This window comes from Dromaius novaehollandiae, chromosome 6 (assembly GCF_036370855.1).
Source record: "Dromaius novaehollandiae isolate bDroNov1 chromosome 6, bDroNov1.hap1, whole genome shotgun sequence".
Classification (NCBI taxonomy): Eukaryota; Metazoa; Chordata; class Aves; order Casuariiformes; family Dromaiidae; genus Dromaius; species Dromaius novaehollandiae.
In genome coordinates, this window is record NC_088103.1 from 12,159,489 (window position 1) to 12,175,284 (window position 15,796).

The 15,796-nt window shown below is 43.3% G+C and overlaps 1 long non-coding RNA gene across 1 annotated transcript in view; it reads right to left on the reverse strand.

Annotated features, from left to right (window-relative positions):
* Positions 1–3,768: 3,768 nt before the first annotated feature.
* LOC135328799 (uncharacterized) overlaps positions 3,769–15,796 on the reverse strand; it is a 142,894-nt gene continuing 130,866 nt past the window's right edge. The window contains exon 6 of the long non-coding RNA XR_010389837.1: positions 3,769–3,890. This is a non-coding gene — a long non-coding RNA (uncharacterized LOC135328799). The remainder of the gene's footprint in view (positions 3,891–15,796) is intronic.

Consider the following 15,796-nt stretch of genomic DNA (forward strand, 5'->3'; position numbering starts at 1 on the left):
AAGGCTGCATGGGCAGGAGGAAGAAACTTCCTCTTCCAACTTCAGAGGACAACAAACTACAGAACAGAGGCTGTTTTTAACAGGCAGATTTACCAAACTGCCTCCCACAAAGCTCTGTCAAGCTATTTATTTGCAAGAATTCAGCTGTTTCGATTCATCTGTCTTTCCCACTGGAACTATTCCATTATGGATAAACACCCACATATTTGTTTATGCACATATATAGAGAAAAAGAGAAATAGTCTAGGGGCTGGGTCTTTTTCTGAAATAGAGACAAGTAGGTTCAAGTCCCCACTCTGAGAACCAGCAGGATTTTGACTCCTTGGTCTCTTACCTCCCCATCAGTCGCCCTGCACACCAGACTGCTGGCTACGCTGGGGCTGGCCAGGGTTGACTCACTTTGAACAGAAAAGCTGTGTGAAAAGCTTCCATTTCAATTAACTGACTTTCATTTCAGTGGTTAGTCTTGAATGAAAAAAAAATCATTAAGAAATCCTGACCCAATTATTTTATACATAAAAGAAGCCTTTGTAGCCAGTGTAATATTCCTAAGAGGTGGTTAATGAGAAATATACATCAGAGCTTAACCAAAAAGAGTCTTTGATGTTGGTTAGCTTACCTGTTGTGACACTAAAGAAGATCACAAGGGAGAGAGTGAGCATACATCACATCGCATCGCTGTTGGGGGCTGTTACAATTGGTTAAGCCACAGTCTCCCGGGCTGTTACGCTGCAATTCGTGCTGAAGCTCGCTGAACAAGGCAGATGCCCCTGCATGCACCCACACCAGGAAACCTACAGCCTGAGGAGCCCGATTCCACCAGCTTCGCCCAGAAAGGACCCATCGCTAGTCGACTGCAGGGAGCTTTAATTTCCATAGGTTTACTTCAGCACAAATCTGGTCAGGTCATGCTGTCTTTATCATAAGCTAAAAGATGTTCACAGTGGGGGAAAAAAATAATTTAAAAAAATGCTTGAAAAAAATACAGTATGTTTTTGTTTCCAGCACACTGAACTCAAATGAACCAAGAAGATGTAAATAAATTTCTAACAAATGTAAGTTATTCACTAGATTTGCTTTGACTAGGTAGTCTTGAAAAACGCAGTGACAGAGAGGGGTTGCGCGTGAATGCCGTCTGATTAGGATGCGCACAGTGGTATTGCACAGGAACGCCACAGTTGAGCAGAGATGCAAGAAAAGCTCTTTCTTCGCAAAAAGCAAAGGGAACTTCTTTTGCCCTGGGCTCTCCAGCTTGCTTAAACTTCACTTTCCCTCACATCTTTCTATCACTTGACTGGCACAGTGAGAGTTCTCCCTCCCATTTCAATTTATTGTAGCCACAGGAATGGAGGCAACTATAAATTCGCAAGTCTTCATGTATACAGTGGTAACCACAGCAGGAATCTCATCTCCGCAATAAAACCCTTTCCAAACTCAAAATATAACATGGCCACACAATTCACATGCAACACCTTGGTAATGAGAGAAAGAGATAAATGACCAAAAATTGTAACAGAAAAGAAATTGTATATCCTTTTTTCATTTTTATGCATTCATTGCATACCCATTTGAAAAGGTTATAAAAAGAAAAAATCCTCCAAAACACAGTTTCACATTGCTTTATCAGAATAACTATTTTTCAAATGCAAAAGCACCTGAAAGGCTAAAAGGGTTTTCTTGTTACTGGCTTAAAAGTGATTTTCATAGTTGAGTACATTATTACTGCTTAACACAGGAACCAATACACTTCACTGTGTGAATGTCTAACACGTTGTGTGACAGCAAGTAAAAATGTACTAAGCTGCCAGCACCCAGGGGAGCCAGTCGGGCTGCCTTGCTCCAAGAGAGTTTGTGAACATTCCCTGTAAATCACCAGCATTTGTGCCGTGCCTTTATGCACTCATGACAAAATGATTGAAATCCGTGCATTACACCAGCTTGTTCTTGAACTTGGCTTAAATTTAGTTCAATTTGCAGGCTCTGTACTTGCTGCAAACTTGGGCAGAAATTGTTTGAACCTTATTAACACGCCCAGGAGAGCTGGAATTTAAGTAAAAAAATAATAAAAAAAAAGGGCAGGGTGGGGGGAAGAAAAAGAGGCTGAAGACAAGAAATGAGCTTCGCACTCCAGGACATGATGAAAAACTTGCCATTGAAATGTTGTTGTTTCTAACACCTGCAAGTCCCATGCCAGAATTCAGTTTAGGAAATTTATAGAGAACTACCTCTCTGACATTATACTGGAACATCACAGACAGCGTTTCCCAAAATAAAGTTCTCGTAAAATATGTGTTTTGATTTTTCATTGCAATGCGAATGTTCTTTGATCTGTTTTCCAATGCATTCAAATGATTCTTGCACAGAGGTCTCTCTCTTGTGGCACAAACAGCAGTTTGAAACAGAGAACAGCAGAGATTAAAGTCTCCCATTAACCACAGAGCTTCCAGCAGTCCCACAACCTTTCAACACAGTCTAGACACCATTACTCTGAAGAAGCTGGGAATGACAATAAAATTTGATCTTTCTGTCAAATTGGACAACAAGGGAGCTGTCTAATGCATAACTACCTTTGCAGGTATTTGTGAACTCCACTGCCTTGTGCAAGGTAAGCAACAGAACAATCTTCCAAAAGCACCTGGGTGATGGACACCAAGGCACCACGGTCTTTGCGGTAAGAAAGAATGACGCTTACCCTAAAAGCTCCACAAGAAATAGAGGTGTAACAATTTCCAGCCGCAGCCAGATCTAAGTTTAGAATCGTGGCCCTAGCGGTACTCAGTACTGTGTGCTTTTGGAGACTGTGTTAATACACAGATAAGGGTTAACTTGCTCTCCACATTGGCTGTACCTGAGATTCGTTTAAGCCCGAAAGCCTGAGATTTTAATGGCCCTTTCATAAAACCTAATACCTTTTTGATGCAATGGATCAGCTGTTCTCAAAGAATCAAGCTTACACACAAAACACTTGTTTAGTCTTCTAACATGGGTGTGTTATGATAGTCTTGACAGACACTACTGCATCATCCTGATTTTCTTGAAACTCTACTTCATCCTGTGCATAGGATAAACGGCATTCAGATAATGAGCACCTACTCAATTTTCTATTTAATTTTGTTTAATAATTTGATATCCTAATAATGCCAATCCTGCTCTAGAAGTAGGAATCTTAGCTTCTTCTGAGTGCTTCTTGCAGTAGGATTTGAGATCACCATCCAACATAATTTTTGCAGATATAGCTGAGAACTTCAAGATAATGCAAGTGCTCCTTGCCTGCTTCAATGCAAAGTCATCTGGCTTAATTCGTGGCTGTATAACCTGAAGGCTGTTTAGTCTAACCTAGCTGACTTTGCACTGAAGCAGATGAAGAGCACTGTGTGATCCATTCTGCTGGGGTGAGCAGATACAGCTTTCAGCATGTGGGAAATTAGAAGCTGATGAGGAAACGTGGGAAAGAAAGGAACATCTTAAGTTGTGCAACTGTTCCTAAACTGCACAAATACACCATGGCACTCTCACTCATGCTTTAAACCCCAGCTGCTCCTCAAACATTATTCTACCATCACATCAGCTGTCTCATGAATAGGGATAACCTGAGGCACCTATGACCTGTCATCCTGCCCCCCAAGAGTATCTACCATGTAAAACTTTATATTTTTAAAACAAAAACAGTCCTGACTTGTGCCACAACTACTAAGTGTCCAGAAAATAAGAGTGGGTTAGCAGAAGGCTCATGAGAAATTTGGATTAAGTGACTTAACTCACCATTGTGGACAAACTCTGTGGCAAAGGTAGGGAAAGAAGCCAATTTCTCAGTACAGCATCCAACTGGTTGAGTTGGCTCAGCCAGGGCTCTTCCTGCTCCTGCTTGCTTGGTATTCGCCTTTCACTTTCTGCAGTAAACAAGACAAAGACTTCATTTCAAAATTAAATGACAGACTTATGTAGGACACATTTTTCCTTTCTCCATTAACTTGCATTAACTCTACATTATACTGAATAAATTGGGGATTCTGTGGCAACCGAATCTGTGGCAGCTGGGGAAACTGATATAAGTCTAAAGACCATCTCAGGGTGGTTTGCCACCTTGCTGCTTAAAAAAAGGAAAATGTCATTTACACAAATGGCTTTAGCTGCAGCATTTGTCAGATTTTAACTGCTTGACTTCACAAGTTTAAAGGTGATTCTTATAATGTACATGTTTTTTTAGGTGGTGTCCGCCTCCAGCTATACAGATAAAATAGCCATTGTTAGGATGTTGTTCTTAATACAAAATACAGCTCCAAACTTCTACAGATTACAGCTTGCATTTTAAGGATAATTATTCTGATAAAACAATACAATGGTCTGTGAGGCACAATTTAAAAGTAACCACATTTCATAAATGTGATCGCTCGATAATCATGATTTGATTATACAGAAAACCAAATATTATTGGCATATGAAATTGAGATCCAATATCTTTAATGCTGTCTAATAAATCAGTTGTAACAGCTTTTTATTACTGTCTATTGAAGTCAGTATTTCTTCTTAAAAAGTAAAGTTTCTGATTAATTTTCAATACATCCAATATCTCTGAAAGAAAAAACCACACGCTGGGTAAGCAGCAGAAACAAAATGTCTGGGAGCACAGAGCTATCGCCACAGTGCTTTTTCCAAGCTGCTTTTGAAAAGAGCATCCCGAGCTGCAGGGAGACACTGCAGGAGCATCCTGGTGCGACGAAGCCCGTAGAGGAGGGCAGGAGGGGACATGGATGAGAGCAAGGGAGAGGAAGGGGACAGCAATCATTCTGCAGAACGAGGTGCATCACCAGTTGCGGAATTACATCTTGGGTCAATTATTACACAATACAAATTTTTGCTTTTAAGATAATTTCAGTCGCGAAGCAGGAATGCCACAGCACTGCTATGCCTTTCATCTTATAACCGAGGTCATGCTGCTCGCTCCTCAGCCTCACCTTCACTGCATCGTTGGAGTAGCACGTTAACAGAGCTACAGGGATACATTAGTCAACAGCCATGGGCGCGCGCCCATGGGTAACGCTTTATTACGGTGGATGCATGTGAAGTATGTGACCTTCTCCTCTGCAGCTTTATCTCGTGTTTGGTCACACAAAGCTTCCAAGCGATCCCTTCCACTGCAATGTATTTTCTCTAGTGCTACTGAAATAAATCTTGGGGGTCTCCAACTAAATAAGCTAAGCTATTAATGAGCAATTCAGTGAGCTAACCATGAGTATCACAAATCAACTGAAAATATAGTTCCTATTGGAAACAAATGGATTTGTAACTGAAAAAACTTCTTCATTTGCCAAAGTTTATTTCAATTCAATGTCCTGAGGGAAATAGTTAACTAGGTATGGGTAAGTGGATTATACTAAATACAAAAGACTCAAGCCCAGACACTATGGCAACCATATTTCCATTTGGAAATACAGGTTTAATTTAAAAAGGACTCTTATTTGCAGACTAAAGTTTTCAAAGGTGATGTTATCGATTCTCACAGATCTCTTTCCGAAGTATCTTTGTAACCAGTACACAAGAACATTATAATAAGTGTGATTTTAGGGATTGTTATCAATTCCATAGCACTAATTTGGAAGTTACTACAGAGATCAAGCCAAACCCATTCCTGGGCTCTCTCTGAAAACCGAGAGCCTTTATACATCTAGCTCTTCTCCTTCTGTAAGGAAACAGAGAGGTGATGTTTGTATCACAGACTTCACAAAATGAAACGTTGGTTTTGCAATGGATTAAAAGGGCTGGGGTGCAGCAGCTGCCAAAGGTTGTTCCTAACAGCAGACCTCAAGGTGGCTACTTTATAGCAAAGCCCCATGGATGTAGCGCTGCTCTAATATTAAGAAAGTTGGCTGAAGAGCTTAGCAGTCACCTCTCTACACGCTACATTGTTATGGGACAAGGCAGAGTTCAAAAATCAACACTCACAGATGAACTGCCAGGGCGGGAAAGGCCACGTAACAGCACGCCACAAGTGAAGCAGAGAGAAATGACAAGCTGCTTTCCCAAAAGTGTAAGATGACTTGAGTACTTTTCCTACCTATAAGGGATTCCTATCAATTTCAACCTCTGTTAAAGAAGATAAAGTAACACATGATCTTGAGTAAAAAGAGGAAGGAGACTCAATAGTTATAGAAGAGTAACAGAATAGTAATTTTATAAGGCGGGGGAGTCACCATATTTCCAAGACAGCATGAGTCCATCTAGACTGCCTTATTCAACAAGGAAAGAGTTACCTAACAGCCCGGATGTTCGTCTGAGGCAGTAATTTGCCTGCCTATGCCAGGAGGCTGGCAGGAGTTCTTAAAGCTTTTTATGGACATCTTAGGTCTTTCCACCTCCAGAGAATATATTTATCACTCTTCCCACACTGCTCTTCAACTGCAATCTCAGATTTGTACAGGAACAAAGGAGGCTGTAAATAAGTGCTCTGGAGGTCTACCTGAAGAATACATTTTAACGCCCACCCGCGGGAAGAGCAGGGCACCAAGAGCAGCACCACGCCGGCAGCGCGCCACAGGCAGAGGAAGGGCCGCCAAGGCAATGCCCCTTTCTCTCCCAGGGCTGCGTGAGGCCGCTCTGCGCTCAGCAGCACCCCGTGTGACTGCACGAGACCCTCACGCCCAAAGCACAGAAGAGCATCACACCAAAGAAATAGATATATAAGTACTGAATATTTTATATAAATATTTTGCATTTTATAATTAATGTAAGCTGTAATTAATGTATGCATCATAAAGCTATAGGGTGGGAATCTTCAGCTAGCGGCTCCGAGCCCAACCCTGCCTCGCCAGCCGTCCTCGGACACTACCACCGGCCCCCGCCACGCGCCCCTCGCAGGGCTACGCGGCCGCTGCGAGGAAGCAAGCTCAGCAAGGCCCAGAGGGGTCAGGTGCCTGGCTCGCACCAGAACCGGCCGTACGCTGGCCCCCCAGCCGCAGAGGGGCCTGAAGCACCCCCAGGGGCTGGCCGTGGCTGCACAGCCTGGGCAGGGCTGCGTGCCCCGTGCAGGGCGGGGGGAGAGACACGGCCTTGCCCTGGGCATCTCCAGCACGCGGTCACCCAGGCAGCTCCCGCGCACCGTGCTTCCCCTCTAGCGATCCGTGGTTTAGGAACCAGGGTTTATGTATCGTGGCACGTAACCTGAAATGCCCGTCCTTTACTGAATCTAATGCTGGACCCTATGTGCCTGGGCCGGAGGGCAGGGTCTGCAGGAGGAGCTCAGGTCTTAATACAGTTAAAGGTAGGAACAAGCTAGGAAATTATTTCTCACATGGAAAGACTAAAGTTACAAGGAACAACTTTTAGGGTGAGGAGTGCTCTGGTACCACGTGGAAAAAGGAGTGTGCTGGGAGCAATCTCAGTGAGGTGACAAACTGAGAGAAACGTCAATGACATGCAAGGCAGCATGCAGCAACCCCAACACAGCGCAGAGGCATGCGAGGACCACAAAGCAGCGACTGGGCCATGCGGTAACAGAATAATACTGCAGAGCAGCCAGTGCTTCCTTCTCCCACCCTAACGCTTTACAAAGATATTTTAAGATTAGGTAGCTCCTCACACTACCACCTGACTTCTAGTGCTTCAGCCTTGCTGAGGCAATTGCAGACATATCCACATTATCCTCAGTTCAAGCATTCATCTGCCAAAAAAGCTGCATCAGATGAGGTATAAAAAGCAGCTCATGGTTATAGTGATTTGTAACAAGCAGGACACAAACAGCCCTGGCACAATTTGGAGCAGGCTTTCCAGTAAAAAACTTGTGGCTAGATTTAGGGAAGGGTTCACAGCTGTTCTTGCACTACACACATTCATCACCACTTGCTGAGCCAGGTTGCAGCAAACTTGCCTCACACTGTGCAAATTTAAATTTTCTAGGAGCAGGATTTATTTTAGGCAGCCATGGCCAAGGGAAGGACCAGATGACAGGAATGAGCAGAAGGCAAAGGAGAGATTCATCATGCTTCCAAAAAGCTTCCCTTTTCCAAGGCACTGAATGCACAGCGAGCAATTTTCCCCAGCCTCCTTGCATGGGAGGAAAGCATCAAGCACAGCCTCTCTTTTCCCACTGAGTAAGAGCTCACACTGGTTTGCTTTGCCTAGGTGTGAAAGCAGAAGACAACTGCCCATGATGGTCACTATACTTAAGCACCTGCTCCTAAGTCGCTGCCACGCTGATGCTTATAACTTCTCAAGCGCTGGCCGAGCCCTAACCCCACCGAGGCGCGCGGGCCTGAGGAGGGAGGAGAGGTAAGGTCCCCGCCTGCTCCGCCTGACGGGCACCTCTCCTGGAGCAGGAGGCACCTCTATTTACAGACACCAGCACGAGAGACTCGCGGGCAGAGCGTTCCTGGGGAGCGAGCTGCCGCGTGACGCCTCTCCTCCGAGGCCTGAGGGAGGCACCCAGGACCACAGAGCAAACCGCTGAGCGAGCCAGGCGAGCGTGGCGGTCCCCCACCTCCACCTGCTGAGCACCTCCAAGCTGTCCTGCTTTTTCCACCTGGTAACAGCAAGGGGAAAGAGACATTTTACAGACTTTCTAGGGGGGGAAGTCTTAATCCAAAATACAGGCAGCACGAGGATGCGTGTGGGAGATTTGGGGACAGAGGAGTCGTTTCTCCTTCACAGACAATTATTGGCAATGAATCACTTACAAAGAGGAAAATGAGACACTGGAGAGACTGTTACAGAATTAAAAACGATGGTCCGGATCTTTATCCCTTCCCAATTTTCCCCTTAATAAAATTACATTGGATTTTCCAAGACACGACAAACCCTTGCTGGTGATTAAATTATCTTTAAATGTTTGAAGATAAGTCTAAAACATTTGGAGAATGAACACACAGCTAGAGATTGGGAGGAGGAGAAGGCAGGAGAGAAAAGCAAGCCTGTAGCAAGATTATTGTGTTATTTAATTTTGTTGTAACTACAGAGTTGATTGCTAGATGGGAAATGCAGTTTTAGGAAAATGTTAGTTTTGTTAATGTGCATTTTTATGGAAAACAAAAAGCCCTTGTTTCATATAGCAAGCAGAAAAAGGTTGATTTGATTAAAATTGGGATGACACGAAGAGATTTTGCTTTGAGTCAGTTCAGCAGTAAACTTGTTTCTCATGACAACTGCAGATTGGGACATTCATATGCTCCTATTTTACTTACAGGATGAGCACCTGACCAAACCCCAGGGTTTTTTCTCTCTTCCCTTCCTTACCCCCACAGTAGGTTTGCTCATGGTCGAGATATTCCTGGTTAACAAAAAGTTCCCACCACATTTTTTCCCTTGCGAGCTATCAGCCTACTCGCAGGAGATGGGGTCTGCTGGAAAGCAGCCATCCAGGTCACCCAAACGGTGACTCCCAGAGGAGCCAGCAGCTTGGCTGAAGCTGGTCTAATTTAGCCTTAAGCAAAGCCAAAAAAGTCAATACTTCAATTTTTCAAAAATCAGGCTTTTAAATATTTAAGTATTTGCTAAGATTTAGGAAGAAAAAATTGCTGAAATATCCAAGTTTTCTGCCAAATAGAAATTCCAGCTTTTGCACAATTCTGCACTTTGCTAACAATGGTTCAAATTACAGCAGAGGGCAAAGGTATCATCTCCACCCCAGGCAATACTTCATCCAGCATGCTAGTTTGGCAAAACTACTTGTTGCAAACTGGCATCTCCCAAAGTACTCATGAGTAAGTTAATTCTGAAGGGTTAAAATAAGTAAATATCTTTCTCCATTTTTCCATACATTTTAAGCCCTACAGAGGGGCAAATCTTTTCAATCTGCTGTCAGGAGGGCTAGTTTAAGAAAAAGAATCTCTTTAGAGCTCTGGTTTGCCATACTTTTTTTAAAACTGTTCAGCTTTTCAGGCACCTTATTTTGGGGCCAGGATGACAACAAACATGCATGCTTAACCCTTCTCCCTCAAATGCCTGACCTACAGTTAGTGACCATTTACAGGGCCCAAAGAGGCCATGAAAACCAACACGGGGAGGGAGCCCCTCTCACCAGCACTGCATCAGGCTCTCATCTCATCTGTCTGTGTCTGCATAGGTGATAAATGACATTCTCACTGTGCAAAGTAAAAATAAGCAGATAATGGAAAACAAAAGACATTCCACTTAGAAGGGAAAGAAAAATCATTTTTCCCCCCAAAATATATTGTGCTTTTAATCAATTCTTCTCACGGACACAGCAGTAAATAAGGCTACCACACAGACGCTCTGATGTATAGCTCATAACAAGCATAGAGATGAATAAGGAGTGGTTTTGAGTGAGCTAAGCGTGCAGTGGGTAGCTCAGCTGACTGACTGATAGTAGGTATGGCAACATGCAACCCAAACCATATAATCTCCATTCTTTCTTCTACAATATCTTTAAAAGAGCTGTATAGAATTTTTTTCAGATTTAATAAAACTCCCAGTATGCACGTGCAACAAGTTCTAGCTCTATGCAAATTTTTATAGCAGGCTGTTAAAGCCCAGAAAATACGGATTTATTGCAGAAATGCTGACACAATCATAAATGTAATGGAGAACAGCACTGCTGTAATTTCTGATACAATCTTATTGATATGGCTAGTGGGAAGACTAAAGGTTGCATCAGTGATTTTCCTTTTTATTTTCATTCACCTTTTTTGACTCGTACTTCTCAGGGGGTTCATGTCACTTAACTAGCTTCTGTAAAAAGGACACATGAAACACCTCATTGCTCGTAGTGTCCTATTTACAACAGATGATGAAAATATCAAGTATTCCATGCTATAGTCAACTAAAGCAGACCCCAAAATCCTTGGATAACATTTATTTCAGGGACAGCCTCGCACACATGCTGAGTTTAAATTAAAAAATAAATTTGTTAGAACTTGAAAGAGATCTCAAATGAGAAAAGATGCAGGAGATTCTGGCTCAGTTACATATGCATGAACTACAAAGTTGAAGCTAATAAACAAAAATTATCTCCAGAATTTCTCTTATGCGGAAGCTCTGAACAGAATAAAAACGCTTCTCTCAAAAGTATGCAAGAGAAACAGCATGCACATAGGAGGCTATCAGCCATATTTCTGATGGTTATAAGGTGGGCCTAATGCCAGCCCCTGAAAGGCTACGGAAATTGTCCAATTTCACTCCTCTCCCCCCAAAAGATTACCATGCAACTGCTGGGCTGCTCACGGCAAGGTTCACCTGAGGCGTGGGCTGAGCTTGTGCCCTGCAGCCTCAGCTGCGCTACAGGCAGGAGTTGGCACCCTGGGTGACTACAGGCCACCGACTACCTACCACTTCCCCTGCATCGCTGCAAAACACAGCTTAAGAGCTGCTGTCCTAGAATGAAGGTGAGACACTACTTCCAGTCTATGGAGTCAAAGAGATGTGATAATGCAGACTCTGAAGTCTGATATTAGCTGCACCTGAATCGCAGAGCTCCAAAGCAGGCTCAAACGTATCTGAGAATCTCAACTTCTTTATTAATGCTCCTTAAACTGGTGCAATAATTCTCTAGATAGCTCAGGGTACGTCCATTCCTTACTTACACCTTCTTACAAGATCTAAACTACATCCAGAACAAGCCAGCAATGTTCAGGAGATATGTAGCTACTAGGAACATTGCTAGCGGCCAGTCTCACGGGAAGATTGGTACCCTGCTAAGTCGCAAGAGAGAAGTCAGGCTGGCGATCCCGCCTTGCTTCCTCTTTGCTTACAAACACGCCCGCCTACAGCCTGCTCTGCCCTCTGGAGCTGAGGGGAAGGGGAGTTGGGCACATTTTCTGAATTGAGGCCCCTTTAGAGATCTCTGAGTTTCCACTCCCCAAAATTAAGCTGGCAAACACTGTTAGTTACTACTGAAAGGACCAGACTGCTAGAAGCACTCAAAGCCCTTCCAGTATAAGCATCCAGCCACTCAGGAGTGGGCTGAGACCATGGGCTTATTTCAAAAGAGCTAAATACCATTATGGCAGAGCCTGATTAAAATAAGTGTACTTTAACAACACTAAGCTGTATTATAGATTGTTTTTAAGATACAACAGTTTAAGTCTATATATGTCACAGGAAATGAAAACCATTGTTTGACTTCAAGAGAGGCAGAAATGGGACACAATCAGGAGACCATGGGCAGAGCCAAAATTGGAGGCCAAGTTTCTCAAGTGCATTTTCTGTTAGGCTGTACTGTCTCTGAGAGAAAGACTAAATATATCATAATGCCAATTTTCTAAGCCAAAGATGCCCCTGTGGCTCTTAACCATTTGGGCTGCTATTGTGTAAACCACATTTGTCATAATTGCTCTTCTACTCATTCTTGTATTTAACTTTATAGCATGCTAGCATATTTCTGACCAGAAAATATAACCTCTGAAAGGGAGCAGTTAAAGAAAAAAAACAGTTCTCAATTATACCCAGCTACTGTCATAAACCAGTTCTGTCAAAGTGACAGTTTTATGCATTTCCAACTTTTTTCCATTGTTTTCCACTATTTACTGCAGCAAAAATGCCCATTATTGTCATTTTGGTATGGTAACTAGGTTCATTATCATTCAGCTATTCAGAGTTCATTACAAGTTACCTGCAGTTATCCTTGCAGGACGAAGGCAAGCAAGCAGCAAGCAAAAATCACAGTTCTCAAAGAGACAAAGTGGCACTTGCCAGAGTATCCAGCGCAGCACCACCCCGCTCTCACTGGGATTTTGGGGCAAGATGCTAAAGCCAAGAAGAACTGAAATGCCATTTTTCCTAGGCTGAAAGGTTTCCTTGCAAATCCCCTGTGTTTTGCAAACACTGGCTGATACCAGAGCAGACTGAAACCCCAGGGTTTCTGGCAGTGGCAATGACAGCAGCCCGGCAGGTCACCTGGCAGGAACCTGACACCTGGCAGGAACCTGACACCTCTCTGCTTCAGGGCTTCCAGGAGCTCCGGCAAAGATGTGGGCCCTGGACCCAGTGTGGTAGAAGCATCGGTTTCACCAGTGAGTAGTAGGTCGTGGAGAAATATTTACTTGAAAACACTGGGTTTCAACATTTCAGAAGTGCTTTTGCTTCCTCCCCAAAAGAGAAGTTCAGAAGCTTTCTGGTACTGGTCCAGCTACAGAGAAACAAACCAGAAAACATATTTAATATATATATTTCTCTCTCAACTAAGTTCTCTGTTTTACCATTTGATGCAAGACTATTTGCTTCACAAGCAATTAACTTCCTCTGCCTTTACTTTCCTCTGCCTTTCACTTTCCAGCAGGAAGAAATTCGGCACTGTGTCCTCTCACACACAGCCACTGAGTTCTGGGGAAGTTGCCAACATTATCCCTATGCGCTCCCTACTCCAAGATCACAGATGGAGACCACGGCCAAAGCTTGCTAGTCCTGCATGCTTGCACAGGACTCACCTCAGCCTAATCAATGCCAGCACCACCAACACTGGCAGCGGGTAGAGGGACATGAGAGAGAGTCAAAACAAATCTAAAGCTTTTATTTTCCTGAAACTTTAGAGAAGAATTAGTTTCCTGTGTGATACCTCTAGCATTTCAAGTGCAGTGGCTCCTCTTCCATTTCATTGCTTCATTTTGAATTCGCATTTTTCTTATGCTGTATTTACACCAGACAAACGCAAATTGGAGCAGCTTATATATCATGCAAGATTAATGCATGCTCAGTAAACAAAAGTCTCTCAAAGAGGTTAAAGGAGTGAATTTTTCAGATCTACCTTTCTTCATCCTCCTATTCCTGACAGTCTTATTGCATCACTTGGAAGCACTGATTGTGGTTTGTAACTACTCAGCGGTCTTCAGCTTGCAATTTCCCCTTCCATTCAATGATTTTATTTTATTACCCCGGGAAACATTTTCCCCTTTGATTGCTGCCTGTAGATGAGTGTCTGCCTGGCCTACTGCTCTGATCACATGGCAAAGCCGCTCCAGTTTCCATCTTTTTATTGCTGTAAGTAGAGGTCCACCAGACCGTATTATTACATTTATTTCCAACGCAATTGTTAGTTTTCAGCTGTCAAAATGGTATCTGCAAAATCCTTTGAAGACATTTTGAATTTGAGAGCTTGAACTCTTCAGTCTGTGACTTCTAGTCAACTCCAGTCTATAGAGAGCTGTTGAAGGCACCAGACCCCCAAGAGGGTCCAAGGTTTCCACACACAGCCAAGTTTTGCTCTTGGGGCAATTTTTTAAGCTAGGATTTTCTGTCTGGTTTTAGGATCTTAAGATCATGAACGAAATCCTTCATATTTCTTCCCTTTGGTGTAAGCTTCTTGTTCAAAGATTTCTCATTGTTGTTGCCTTGCTTTCTTCTCCTCTTTTGAGGATTCCTAACTGATAGAAAATTGCAGGCTTGTCCCTCCTTATACTAGTTTTGCTCTGTTGAGTTGACATAACTTGCAAAGTGGAAATAACAAAGCTTATCCACACCATTTCAGTTTAAGGGCTTCTGACAAAGACAGGAGAAGGCATTCTCTCAGCTCACCTCAGCTCCAAACAGTCACTAAAATGACACCACTGAGGATTGTTTTCCTGTCTTTGTTTTTTTTGTTTTTTCACTCTTTTGCTTAGAGAGCTTCTTTCTACCTACTATGATTCTTTGCCAATGCTGTCCTTTTTCAGCACGTCCTGCTGCTCACTGAAGCCTGTGGGGCTGCTGCATCCTCCCTTTGATGCTCCGTGTGCATTTTCTGTGCAGTCTTCTCCAGCTGAAGGTCTGCCCTTTGCTTCGGCTAGACATGAAAACTGTGCGTCCTCTGCAAGTCATTGCTCTCCTTTAGACTTCAGCCAGTTCAGAAGGACGGAGACCAGGCTGAGAGGAGTAATTAAGCCTGTGGTAGAGTTTTTGTACTTAAAGAGTCATCTTCAGAGACCAGGATCACAGTTGCTCACCTCCCTGGAATCAGCAACAGATGCGACTGCCAGGTCATGCTGCCACTTTATCAAGCCGGTCCCTGGGGAGCCCTCCCTCCCCATTACTTGGCCTTGCTATTCCCTACCTGCTCATCTGCCACTTTTAAGAATATCTGTTTCTGTGATTTTTTTTTCAAATACAGACATAATCCTCTTCTAGCTCCTTTTTTCCCTTGCTGGTCTGCTTATGGCTGTGGCTATACTGATTTTCACAATGCTCCTCCTAGCTCTCTTCACTGTCTAGATCATAACAGAAAGATCTATATAAACATATCAGAAAGATCTCTATAGGCATATATCTATACACACACACACACACACACACAGAGTACTCCAAGGGCTTCCCGAGATTAAAGACTTTTGGACCAGCTCTTTCTCCCTTCTAGAAGTGACATGCAAGATGGGGATGGGGGGTATGGTCAGTAGGAAGTCACCCTGGGCATCCTCCCTTTCCCTCCTAGTACATATAGCTCTGTGTGAAACGTCTCACAGCCAAAAGAGCTCTGCAAAGATGCACACCCTCCAGCACGTGTCAGCGCCAGCAAAACCATAGGGCCTGCCTCCGAAAGCCAGCCTGTCCTCAACCAAATCTGTAACACCAGGAACAACCAGTTATAACACAGCCCCATTTTCAATTACTTTTTCATGGGATCTGGACTTAAGAAGCCCTGTTATGTCAGCTATGTTATAACTCTATGTTAGAGGGTTTTTTATATGTAAGTAAAATTGTTATGGACACATGTTATGCTGGGTTCCAAAGCTAATATCAGAATGTTTCATTCTAATATGTCGCGTGAGAGTTGTAAAAGGATCATTATTACAAAGTGATATATACCACATGACTAGTATCTAGCTGTCCATGGCAACAAAAAATAACAAGATCATTACAGAATGCAAAAACAAGATATATT